The sequence below is a fragment of the Palaemon carinicauda genome, chromosome 24, assembly GCF_036898095.1.
Source record: "Palaemon carinicauda isolate YSFRI2023 chromosome 24, ASM3689809v2, whole genome shotgun sequence".
Classification (NCBI taxonomy): domain Eukaryota; kingdom Metazoa; phylum Arthropoda; class Malacostraca; order Decapoda; family Palaemonidae; genus Palaemon; species Palaemon carinicauda.
The window spans coordinates 100,202,590-100,215,089 of record NC_090748.1 but is presented as its reverse complement, the minus strand read 5'-3'; the positions used below and the strand labels follow the sequence as shown (position 1 = coordinate 100,215,089).

General features: G+C 33.6%; 1 protein-coding gene and 1 pseudogene across 1 annotated transcript in view; one reads left to right on the top strand and one right to left on the bottom strand.

The window, feature by feature from the left end:
* The window catches only part of LOC137617979 (oplophorus-luciferin 2-monooxygenase non-catalytic subunit-like), a 40,231-nt pseudogene extending 31,294 nt beyond the window's left edge, over positions 1-8,937 (bottom strand).
* Positions 1-12,500, top strand: part of LOC137618240 (uncharacterized) — a 406,446-nt gene that overhangs the window by 293,997 nt on the left and 99,949 nt on the right. The gene's annotated exons all lie outside the window — the stretch shown is intronic.

Genomic DNA, 12,500 nt, shown 5'->3' with positions numbered 1-12,500 from the left:
AAATTATGAACTTTCCTTAAATATGAGCAATCGGTAATAGGCCATAAATCTTATTTTACAGATTATAATTGTTAATACAAAGCATAAACACTACGGAATACTTTCAAGTATCAATTTAAATTCTTGAACCTACCGGACTGGCGTCAGGAAAGCAACTACAAAAACAACCAAATCGAACTCAGCTGTACTGCGTTATCTGATAATATTTTAGCCAAATATTTACCACTTAATTAGTGGATGCCTGTATGGCAACATCCTGTGTCCACTCCTCTTTTTCCCATGGGAAAATTGATTAGACAGATGCCACTCTTCTACTATCTTGCACTAGTGTACCCGACCCGTCAAAGATGACGGCTAAATATTTGAATAGATATCCACACACATAGATTCAAACATCCCCCCCCCTCCTCCTTTCTTAACTACAACTTGGCAGTTTTGGCAGTTTGTGGTACATTGAAGTTTCCGAGTGCACCTCCCATGGTATGGCTAATTCCTCTCCCCTTTTCCGGAAGGAGTGGGAGATAACGAGTAGTCACATAGCTGACAATTTCACTGAGCCTGACAGGAAACAAATGTGTTTTATATATGTATATATATATACATATATATATATATATATATATGTATATGTGTGTATATATATATATATATATATATATACTGTATATATATATATATATATATATATACCCAGATACGTTGAGCTATATTATTTAAGGGGAGATAATATTTGCGTGAGATTACTAAATCTACATCTATATCTGCATTGAACGAAATATCAATTTATATAAATAATCTATATGAATTATATTATTTTTTGTTTCATTAAATGCAAATGCAAGAAGCTGTAAACCGCTGTTTGTTATTTTTGAACGAGAAATTACAGCGTTCCCTGTCAATGAGATAAATAGATTGAACATACTTTGGTTCCCAGGGGCGTTTTTGATAATACTTACTAATCTCTTATCTGCATAATCTCTACATAATTTCTACATTGTAATTTATAATCTTACATTTAAGATTTTTTACATTTTGATTTATTTTCCAGATAATTTTATGGAATGGCTTTTCTGGGTTATTGTGTTTTTATTTAATAAATACAGGTTATGAAAAAAAAATAATTGGTTATTTCATGAATATTATGATATTTAAAAATTTTTACATTTGAATTTATTTTCCAGATAATTTTATGGAATAGCTTTTCTGGATCTTTGCGTTTTTATTTACTAAATACAGGTTATAAAAAAAACAATAAGTTATTTCATGAATATTATTTCTATCACAATCAAATTAATGAAGTTGATTCATAATCTCTACGTTGTAATATATAATCTGACATTTATAATTTTTTACATTTTAATTATATTCCAGATAATTTTATGGAATAACTTTTCTGGATCATTGAGTTTTTATTTACTATAAAAACAGGTTATGAATAAAACTAATTGGTTATTTCATGAATATTATGATATTTAAAAATTTTTACATTTTAATTTATTTTCCAGATAATTTTATGGAATAGCTTTTCTGGATCATTGAGTTTTTATTTACTAAATACAGGTTATGAAAAAAAAAACATAGTTATTTCATGAATATTATTTTTATCACAATCAAATTAATGAAGTTGATTCATAATTTCTACATAGTAATTTATAATCTGACAGTTTAAACTTTTTACATTTTAATTTATTTTCCATATGATTTTATGGTATAGCTTATCTGGATTATTGTGTTTTTATTTACTAAATACAGGTTATGAAAAAAAACCATAAGTTATTTCATGAATATTATTTCTATCACAATCAAATGAATGAAGTTGATTCATAATTTCTACATTGTAATTTATAATCTGACATTTATAAAATTTTGACATTTTAATTGTATTCCAGATAATTTTATGGAATAGCTTATCTGGATCATTGAGATTTTATTTACAAAATACAGGTTATGAAAAAGAACTAATTGATTATTTCATGAATATTATGATATTTAAAAATTTTTACATTTTAATTTATATTCCAGATAATTTTATGGAATAGCTTTTCTGGATCATTGCGTTTTTATTTACTAAATACAGGTTATGAAAAAAACCATAAGTTATTTCATGAATATTATTTCTATCACAATCAAATTAATGAAGTTGATATATAATTTCTACATTGTAATTTATAATATTACATATATAATTTTCTACATTTTAATTTATTTTCCAGATAATTTTATGGAATAGCTTATCTGGATTTGTTTTTATTTACTATAAAAACAGGTTATTAAAAAAAAACAATGAGTTATTTAATGAATATTATTTCTATCACAATCAAATTAACGAAGTTGGCAAAAGAAACAGAAAGTTACTTGTCGTTAAATTTTTTGGGGGGAAGTATCAGGCCTGAATTGCAAAATTGAATGAAATTATTGGTTTGAAAATTAATTATGGTCAATTCTATATTTAATTTTCAACTGTTGAACCTTCAATATTTGGACACTAACAATTAAAGATCACTAGTGTTGTAGCTTGTCTGATAATAATAATAATAATAATAGTAATAATAATAATAATAATAATAATGATAATGATATAATAATAATTATAATAATAATAATAATAACAATAATAATAATAATAATAAAAATAATAATAATAATAATAATGATAATTGTCAGACAATTATAAGGTCTTGCTTTAAATTGTATGATCATGGAATATTTTTCTTTAATAAGAGCCAAGATATTGCAATAAATTTTAGTTAATGTCATTTATTTATTACACAAATGCAAACTGCAAAACCCTTATGATACGTACAATGTACCATTTACTTCTATTTGCTATAAATATTTAATATTTTTCAATAAAAAAGCCATCCTCTCCCGTACCTGCTTTACACTTTATCAGACCACATATGTGTCATCCCTCCACTTACAAATTGCACGTTCTTATACTTACAGTAATTTATTTACATTTCCCATGATTTTAGTTCTGAACATAATTAAAACACCAGTGTTGTGGTGACCGATGTGGTGACGTCCCTGACTGGTGAACGCCAAACTGGGGTTCGAGTCCCGCTCAAACTGGTTAGTTCGTTCATATATCCTTTTTTTTTTTTTTTTTTTTTTTTTTTTTTTTTTTCCACATATGCTTTATTCATCGTATCAGCTATCCATGCATAGCAAAAATGTCTTTGGCCATAACATCCATAGCACAATTTTTTAAATATCTACCATTTTAAGTATTCCTCCTGCAGTCCCTCTCATATCCATTTTTTTCCTCCAGTGTCTTCATACTTTCCACAGCTTATTTAATCTATTCATCGCATCAGCTATCCATGCATAGCAAAAAAAATTTTTGGCTATAACATCCATAGCAGAATTTTTAAATCTCTACCTTTTTAAGGATTCCTCCTGCAGTCCCTCTTATGTCCATTTTTTTAGCAAAAATGTCTTCTAGCATACTTTCCACAGCTTATTTAATCTATTCATCCCATCATTCTATCATGCAAAGAAAAAAAAATATTTTTGGCTATAACATCCATAGCAGAATTTTTAAATATCTATCTTTTTAAGTATTCCTCCTGCAGTCCCTCTCATATCCATTTTTTTCCTCCAGTGTCTTTAAACAAACTTGAGAAGTCTCCTTAAGAAGTAACATATGTCACGGACGCAAAAATACAGAAAATTAAAAGTCCTCTTGGATTTTGCCGGAGCGCAAATCTCTCTCTCTCTCTCTCTCTCTCTCTCTCTCTCTCTCTCTTTGGCAGTATTGTTATACTTAGCTTTTACATAAATTTTAGTTTATTCATTATTTATATTGATTATATATGTTTAATTAAACTATACCTCTCTCTCTCTCTCTCTCTCTCTCTCTCTCTCTCTCTCTCTCTCTGGCAGTTTTGTTATACTTAGCTTTTACGTAAATTTTTGTTTATTCATTATTTATATTGATGAAATTTGTTTAATTAAACCTCTCTCTCTCTCTCTCTCTCTCTCTCTCTCTCTCTCTCTCGCAGTATTGTTATACTTCGCTTTTACATAAATTTTTTTTTATTCATTATTTTATATTGATGAAAATTTGTTTAATTAAACTCTCACTCTCTCTCTCTCTCTCTCTCTCTCTCTCTCTCTCTGGCAGTATTGTGTATACTTACGTTTTACGTAAAGTTTTGTTTTATTCATTATTTATATTGATGAAGTTTGTTTAATTAAACCCCCCCTCTCTCTCTCTCTCTTCTCTCTCTCTCTCTCTCTCTGGCAGTATTGTTATACTTAGCTTTTACATAGATTTTTGTTTATTCACTATTTATATTGATGAAATTTGTTTAATTAAACTCTCTCTCTCTCTCTCTCTCTCTCTCTCTCTCTCTCTCTTATAACGTTAGTAACTTCAGTAATAAGATACTTTTGTCCATCCTCCATCGACCCCCCGATGGAGTGGGAGGTAACAGTCCCCTCCCGGGGTAACAGCCCCCCCCCCCCCCCGCAGGGTAACAGCTCCCCATGCTCCACCTGATGCTTGCAACGAGCAATAACGCGTGTTTTTTTTTTTCTTTAAGGCACACAACTTGCAAAGCTTAATTTTGGCGAAAGTAATTAATAGTTGTTCTTTTATCCTTTTACTTATACTTGTGATTTAGCCGTATGATAATTAGATTTTACATTATTATATTTCAGTTTATTTATTATTTGTATTGATTAAATTGTAGATAAACTACGTACGTTTTCTACACCTCTCTCTCTCTCTTCTCTCTCTCTCTCTCCTCTCTCTTCTCTCTTCTTCTCTCTCTCTCTCTCTCTCAGCATAATACACGGTCACGGTAGAAATTTCTACGGAATATTTGTACGACATTCGATTGTAATAATTGATAAGAAAAGGCAAAATTAGTTCCTTTCCAAGGAAAGGCGAAATATGGCACTGTTAAAAAAAAACGCAATTTTAATAGGAAATTCTCCGTAAAAATATACTTTTCTTAGCCGTATTTCAGTAAAATACAGGCGACCGTAATTACTTTACTTTTTTTTACTATCTGTTAGGTTGGTTACCGTAATATTACTCCTTTACGTCAATATATCCGTATTTTAATCGTAAATGCCTGGCAACATTTATTCCATTGTGGGTAGTTCGTTTGTGATTACGCAATGCATAGATTTTATGTACCATGAGCTTATAATAACCTATAATTCCGTGTTAATATGTATATACAGTATATAATATATATATATATATATAATATATATATATATATATATATAATACATGTGTATATATATATATATATATATAATATATATATATATATACTATATATAACGTTTTAATATCACCTCATGTCTATCATTTCTTTAATTTTAACTCTTCCTTTCTTATTCCATACATTTGCATTAAGTTTAGTCCAAATTTCTTCGTCGTGATTTAACCTATTTGCTATTTATCGAATTATAAATTATTAGATAATAATCTATATGTAAGCTCATACCCCGCTCTCTCTCTCTCTCTCTCTCTCTCTCTCTCTCTCTCTCGTCAATGACATGTCATTAAACCTATTGCTGTTTATCGAATTATAAATTATTAGATAATAATCTATATGTAAGCTCATATCCCGCTTTCTCTCTCTTTCTCTTCTCTCTCTCTCTCTCTCTCTCTCTCTCTCTCTCCTCTCGTCTAATGACATGTCTTTCAAAAATACCAAAATATGAATAAAATGAAGAAGAGTGGAAAGAATCTCTTTAATGAATTCAACGAAGAAGATTTTACAACTGGCGAAGTTCAAAGGAAAGAATAAAGAAAATTTAAAACTTCCTCGGAGGAAGCTAAGTGTAAAATTGACTTCAAAGATCCTTTCCGGAAGTGTGCTTGTCGAAAGCAAAGGAGTGAAAGTTTCAAAGAAGAAAGTTTTTTTTAAAAGCGTAAAGATAATGAGATGACGTTTAGTCCTGCCAGAAGGACAGAAGGATTAGTAAGAGAAAAAAGTAAACGGTCCAAACATTGGTTTTATTAGTTTTATTGAATTATGAATAGGGGGGAATATTCTTTAAGCTAAAGGACTCTCTCTCTCTCTCTCTCTCTCTCTCCTCTCTCTCTCTCTCTCTGTCTAAATAGATAGAGAACGAGCTGCTTTTCCAACTTTTTGTAGCTCAACTAGTTCTAAATTGAGAGAGAGAGAGAGAGAGAGAGAGAGAGAGAGAGAGAGAGAGAGAGAGAGAACTGCTTTTCCAACTCAACTTTGGTTGTGAAAATGTTGATAATTAAGATAACTGTCTTTAAATTGAGAGAGAGAGAGAGAGAGAGAGAGAGAGAGAGAGAGAGAGAACCACTTTTCCACCCCCAGCTTTAATTGTAAGTATTTTGTTAGTTAAGATAATGCTGTATTTAAATTGCGAGAGAGAGAGGGAGAGAGAGAGAGAGAGAGAGAGAGAGAGAGAGAGGAGAGCTCTTTTCCAACTGCGGTTTGGTTGGAAAACTTTTTCATAATTATGATAATACTGTCCTGAGAGAGAGAGAGAGAGAGAGAGAGAGAGAGAGAGAGAGAACTGCTTTTCCAACTCAGCTTTGGTGAAAAATGTTGATGATTATGATAATGCCTGTCTTTAAAGAGAGAGAGAGAGAGAGAGAGAGAGAGAGAGAGAAATGCTTTTCCAACTCACTTTGGTAGTAAAAATGTTGATAATTATGATAATACTGTCTTTAAATAGAGAGAGAGAGAGAGAGAGAACTGATTTTTCTAACTCAGCTTTGGTTGGAAAAATTTTAATAATTATGATAATACTGTCTTTAGAGAGAGAGAGAGAGAGAGAGAGAGAGAGAGAGAGAGAGAGAAACTGCATTGCAATCTAATTTTTCTGAACCAGAACTTGCACCCTGCATGCAGCCATCCCCTCGCAAGAACAGAGACAAATGTAGAAATTGCTTTAGATTTCTGAATGTTTGCCCTTGGTAAATGGCCATTGGGTAAATGGCTCTTTGTATGCATTAAGGGGACTGTCTAGTGCTAATCACATTCTGAAAATATTCTATTCATCTCGCAGAGGGTGCGTCCACGGACGTGATTGTAGACAAAGGTAAGACTTGAAGGTCGGGTTTGGTAGAGAGAAATATCTTCTTTGAGTGTCATTTAAGATTTGAGTGTCATCTCTGACATTATGGAAATCGCTTTTGCTGGAAATACATGAAGTTGGAAGGACCTCTCAAGATGATTTTGTTTGAGTTTAGATGAGTTCGAAATGTAAATGTAGTTAGATTAAGGTTTTTTTTTTTTTTGGGGGGGGGGGCGGGTTTGGATGAAAGGAAAATGCAATTTAGTTATCTGATTAATTCCTTGAATTGCCTTAAAGAGATTATCATGAACGAAAGATATATTATTATTATTATTTTTATTATTATTATTATTATTATTATTATTATTATTATTATTATTATTATTTTATTATTTTTATTATTATTATAATTATTATTATTATTATTATTATTATTATTATTATTACTACTAGCCAAGCCACAACCCTAGTTCGAAAAGCAGAATGCTATAAGTCCTAAGGCTCTAACAGGGAAAAATAACTCAGTGAGGAAAGGAAATAAGGAAATAAATAAATCAGAAGAAAAGTAATGAACGATTAGAACAGAATATTTTAAGAACAGTAACAGCATTAAATTAGATCGTGGAAGACCATGGTACAGAGGCTATGACACTACCCAAGACTAGAGAACAATGGTTTGATTTTGGAGTGTCCTTCTCCTAGAAGAGTGGCTTGTTATAGCTAAAGAGCCTCTTCTACTCTTATCAACTTCCTAGTTGACAAATAAAGGATATATACATACAGAGCTGTCAGTTATGAAATAATTTTTTAGGATATTGTGTCGTCTATCTATCTATCTATCTATCTATCTAAAGAGAGAGAGAGAGAGAGAGAGAGAGAGATCTGCTTTTCCAACTCAGTTTTGGTTGTAGAAAGTTTAATAATTACGATTATACATACATACATACATATACCAAAGCACTTCCCCCAATTTTGGGGGGCAGCCGACATCAACAAAAGAAACAAAACAAAAAAGAGGACCTCTACTCTCTACGTTCCTCCAGCCTAACAAGGGACTCAACCGAGTTCAGCTGGTACTGCTAGGGTGCCACAGCCCACCCTCCCACATTATCCACCACTGATGAAGCTTCATAATGCTGAATCCCCTACTGCTGCTACCTCCGCGGTCATCTAAGGCATCGGAGGCAGCAGCAGGGCCTACTGGAACTGTGTCACAATCGCTCGCCATTCATTCCTATTTCTAGCACGCTCTCTTGCCTCTCTCACATCTATCCTCCTATCACCCAGAGCTTTCTTCACTCCATCCATCCACCCAAACCTTGGCCTTCCTCTTGTACTTCTCCCATCAACTCTTGCATTCATCACCTTCTTTAGCAGACAGCCCATTTTCCGTTCTCTCAGCATGGCCAAACCACCTCAACACATTCATATCCACTCTAGCTGCTAACTCATTTCTTACACCCGTTCTCACTCTCACCACTTCGTTCCTAACCCTATCTACTCGAGATACACCAGCCATACTCCTTAGACACTTCATCTCAAACACATTCAATTTCTGCTTCTCCGTCACTTTCATTCCCCACAACTCCGATCCATACATCACAGTTGGTTCAATCACTTTCTCATATAGAACTCTTTTTAAATTAAGAGAGAGAGAGAGAGAGAGAGAGAGAGAGAGAGAGAGAGAGAGAGAGAGAGGATAATTCTTCGAGAACCAAAAAACCTGAAAACTATTTCTTTTCATTCTCGTTCTTCTTGGCAACGAAGCCATTTCGTCATGCAAATGGGTGTAATTTTGGAAAATTAATGTGGCTCTTTGCCCAACTCTGGCTGTTTCACGGGATTTTCTCTGTGCTGATTGCAGTGAGAGATGGCTTCAACCTTTTTTGTTTCCTCTCGAATATTGATCATTCTTGATGGGTAAGGCGTTGGGCACAACTGGCCGTACTACCAGCTACGGTGGGTATACGGGCATAATTTGTGTGAAATCGTGGGAGTGACGCAAGGGGCACGCAACAGTCCTTGACCTCGTAGCCCGCCGTACGGGAAGTTGTGCCCAACGCCTTAGATATAGTCGGGGTTAAAAGAATTCTTTTAACCCTGGATATAGTAACATACGTTTACAGTGCGTAAAAATCACAGGGAAACGTGATAGAAAAAAAAAAGGGGGGGGGGAATGGAAATATGAAATATAAGATTAAGTCCTGCCTAGTTTCGTGATACTTCTTCAGAGGTCTGATTTATTGAAAGGGGGTTCTTTACATTTCAGTAAATATTGGTTTATTAACAAAAGATTTATGTATTTCGGAAGGAAAACGAAAAATTTATGTATTTTAAAAGGACGAATTCTTTTGTGAGCAATAAAGTCATTATTTTTCACGAACCAGAATTTGTGGGACGTCTGTAATTTCCTTTGGTTTTCTTTTATTATTATTATTATTATTATTATTATTATTATTATTATTATTATTTCTTGCTGAGCTACAACCCTAATTGGAAAAGCAGTATGCTGTAAGCCCAGGGGCCTCAACGTTTGGTTCTGAGTTATTCAGTTAAGTGGGATTTAGAAATTTGACTTCGATATATTGAGCAAACTGTACAAACACACGTGTATATATATATATATATATATATGTATATATATATATTATATATATATATATATATATATAATGTGTTTATTTATATATATATATATATATATATATATATACATATATATATAATGTGTGTGTATGTGATAGGGTGAACTTGAGAATTTGACCTAATTTATGTGAAACAAGCCAAAGGGACCAAAATTTAAGAAAAAAAAAAAAAACGACCAACAAACTACGAAAGTCTAGAACAGCTCGAGGTAGACTTTTAATTCGATTTCCACTAATGAAGGTTGTGAGAGCTAATGTGATCAAGCCTATTATAGCATCAAAGATAGTGATCTCTTTTGGGTCCAAAGTCTACAACGGACGACAAAAGATTCTGCGCGAGCGAGCCGTTATGTGATAACTGAGAGGCGAGGTGGATGCAACTAATCTTTATTGAACACTCATGGAGTTTTTATATAGCGACTTGCGAGCAAGAACGTCATACAAATGATAACTGAGAGGCGAGGTGGATGCAACTAAACTTTATTGAACACTCATCTACTTTTTATACAGCGACTTGCGAGCAAGAACGTCATAAAAATTCAAAGAGGATAAAGCTTTTGCTATCATGATAATGCAAGCTGGTCTATTAACAGTGCAGGGAACAGCAAGTAAGAAAGTAAGATAAGAAATCAAAACCGTTACAGTCTACGAACGTGTATGAAATACGTGCGGTACAATTCATGGGATATCTTGTCGTGTCTTAAATTCTCAATCTCATTTTAAGAGAGTAAGAACATTTAATCTCTAACGTGTCCTCTAAATCCCGTCTTAAGAGAGTAAAGACATTTAATTTCTAATCCTGTGATGTTTTTTTCATTACCGTAAAGAAAACGACAAACAACAAGCCACCTAATATGAAGAACATTCACGTACATTTACCCTCCCCTTAAGAGTATGTCAACACTTCTATCTTGCCAGAATATTGTTCCCACTCAGGGTTGCCAGGTTAGCCTTTTTCGAGCCCAAAAAACCTCCAAATTTGGCCTTTTTGTGCTAGATACCTAAAGTTGGGCTTTTTTTAAATTGCTTAGCCTTTAAATGCTATTTTCGGCCTTTTTTCTACTATTAGATTGGCCTTTTAAAGCTGCAGTTGATCGGACGTTGGCCTTTTCACATTTGGAAAACCTTGCAACCCTGGGGAAACGGCAAGCCAGCTCTTCTCTCTCTCTCTCTCTCTCTCTCTCTCTCTCTCTCCCCCCCCCCTCTGCATCTCGTCATTATTTCATTCTCACGGATGTCTCGGCATTTCGCTCTTGTTAACGAGATGTTTAGCACGGAATTACGGTGTGTGTGCGTGTGTATGTGTGTGTGTGTTTTTTCAAAGAGTTACCTGGAACAGCTTGGAATTCCATCTCGGACAGATTTTTTTTCCGGTTGCTTGATACTTCGTTCTGTTTTGTTGATAGACGCTTTTCGTTCTTACAAGAATGAGAGAGAGAGAGAGAGAGAGAGAGAGAGAGAGAGAGAGAGAGAGAGAGAGGGAGAGAGAGAGAAGGGTTTTGTTGCTTGCTTTTCGTTCTTAGAGTAGAGAGAAAGAGAGAGATTCATGCCTCCTTTATTTTTACTTTCAAAGATTTGGGTGCTTGAGAGAGAGAGAGAGAGAGAGAGAGAGAGAGAGAGAGAAGGGTTTTGTTGCTTGCTTTTCGTTCTTAGAGTAGAGAGAGAGAGAGAGAGAAAGAGAGAGATTCATGCCTCCTTTATTTCTACTTTCAAAGATTTGAGAGAGAGAGAGAGAGAGAGAGAGAGAGAGAGAGAGAGAGAGAGAAGGGTTTTGTTGCTTGCTTTTCGTTCTTAGAGTAGAGAGAGAGAGAGAGAGAAAGAGAGAGATTCATGCCTCCTTTATTTTTACTTTCAAAGATTTGGGTGCTTGAGAGAGAGAGAGAGAGAGAGAGAGAGAGAGATATTCATGTCTCTTTTATTTTTACTTTCAAGTATTTAAGTGCTTTTTGTAACTTTTTTCCCATCTTTTTTATTCTTCTTTCTTTTCTATTCAAGGAGATTTTGGGTCTTTATCAGACTAGTGATAAGGTAATGCAAAGAAAATAAAAAACTTTTTTAGTTTTTTTTTTTTTTTTTTTTTTTTTTGGTTGCTCATCCTCGTGTGTTTTAAGAAACTGATTACGTGAATTGGACATTTTCCTTGACCTTTGACCTTAACCTTCAAAATTTAATAATTTTCCTCCTTTTACATAATAGTTAATCCCTGCAAGTTTCATTATTCTACGATTAAAATTGTCGTCAGGAAGCTGTTTACGAACAAGCGCACACACACAAACAAGTAGTAAAACATTTTCCTTGACCTTTGACCTTGACCTTCAAAATTTAATCATTTCCCTCCTTTTGCATAACAGTCAATCCCTGCAAGTTTCGTTATTCTACGATTAAAATTGTGGCCAGGAAGCTGTTCACAAAAAAAAAAAAAAAAAAAAAACATACGCACACAAACCGGGAATGAAACACAACCTCCTTCTAACTTCGTTGGCGGAGGTAATAATTAATTATCTCGAGATTCGGGCAACTGACCGTTCTGGAAAAGTTGTAAAATTGTGGCCAGGGAGCTGTTCACAAACACACACACACACTCACACACACACACACACGCACACAAACAACGAATAAAACATAACCTCCTTTCAACTTCGTTGACGGAGGTAATAATTAATTATCTCGAGATTCGGGCAACTGACCAGTCTGGAAAAGTTGTAAAATTGTGGCCAGGGAGCTGTTCACAAACACACACACACTCACAAACCGGAGATAAAACATAACCTCCTTTCAACTTCGTTGGCAGAGGTAATAATTAATTATCTCGAGATTCGGGCAACTGAC